Source organism: Rhinolophus sinicus, unplaced genomic scaffold (assembly GCF_036562045.2).
Source record: "Rhinolophus sinicus isolate RSC01 unplaced genomic scaffold, ASM3656204v1 Contig46, whole genome shotgun sequence".
NCBI lineage: Eukaryota > Metazoa > Chordata > Mammalia > Chiroptera > Rhinolophidae > Rhinolophus > Rhinolophus sinicus.
The window spans coordinates 37,932-39,175 of NW_027423845.1; the positions used below are offsets into that span (position 1 = coordinate 37,932).

At 64.0% G+C, this 1,244-nt stretch overlaps 1 pseudogene; it reads right to left on the minus strand.

Annotated features, from left to right (window-relative positions):
* Window positions 1–642: 642 nt before the first annotated feature.
* On the minus strand, window positions 643–761 carry LOC141569887 (5S ribosomal RNA; annotated as a pseudogene).
* Window positions 762–1,244: the final 483 nt, after the last annotated feature.

Consider the following 1,244-nt stretch of genomic DNA (forward strand, 5'->3'; position numbering starts at 1 on the left):
TCCCCTGGTTGGTCCCGGCTCTTTGTGCCCTGTGTGTTGGGGCCACTGCCGCCGGCGGGAAGGGTGGGCTCCTGGCTCTTGTGGGAGAGGGGAGGGGGCGCGCGGGGGTGTGGGGCGAGGTGCCTGCCAGCGGAGACAGAGGCCTCCAGTGGGGCGGGGAGGGTGGGCGTCCCGTTTGCACGGAGGACACGCAGATCCTGTGTCTCGGGGCCCAGGGGCAGGCGCAGGGATGGGCGTCCCCTGCGCATGGGCCGAGGTGCAGAGGACTAGCACGTCCTGGGATTGGAGAACGCCTGGTGGAGGACTGCGCCGGCCGGCAGCCCTGGGCTTGGGCGTTGGGGGCTGCGGCGGCGGCAACGTCGGGGAGAGGGAGGGAGCGCTGTGATGGCGGTGGCGGCAGTGGCGAGGCTAACTGCTGCAGGCTGACGGCCTGCCTCATTGAAGAGGACTAAGAAGAGTGTGTGGAGGGGAGCCCTCGCCGATGGGCCTGGTGTGCACGCGTGGCTGCGAGCTTGTAGTGCCGGGCGGCTGACCCTCCGCTGGCCAGGGGTACCTTCGGCTGGCTGGGCAGCTGCAGAGGGGCAAGGGGTGGCAGGGGTTCGGAGGGAGCCACGCCGGGACGGCGGTGCAAAAGGAGAGGCGAGCAGAAGCCTACAGGTATTCCCAGGCGGTCTCCCATCCAAGTACTAACCAGGACCCTCCCTGCTTAGCTTCCGAGATCAGAGGAGATCGGGCGCGTTCAGGGTGGTATGGCCGTAGACGCTGGGACCCGGCTCCCGGCGCCGCAAGAGGCTGTTCCCGGCCTGCCTCGTGAGCGTGCGCCCTGCAGCTGATCCACTCGCTAGGCAAGCATCTCACTGCTGGCTGGCTCCGCCAACGCCACGCCTCCCTCCTGCTCCCCGCCTCCTCCAGATGACTCTGGCGTGGGCGGTGTGCTGCTCCTGGGCGAACACTGTCCCTTTCCTCACCCTCATCCTGACCATTATACCAACATTTTGCTTCCCTCACGGTTACCGTGGGTCAAACACTGTTCCGAACCTAAATGTATACCTGGCAACAGCCAAACACGGTTCCATCCCTCATCCTCAACTAAACCAACATATGAACCTTTTCCATACCCTCGCGGTAACCTTGGCTCTAACACACTTCCGACCCTAAACTTACACTTGGTTGTTATCCGAATCCGTACCTTGTCCAAACCATCACGCTCACTTTATCTAACACGTCAACACTGTCCCCAACTT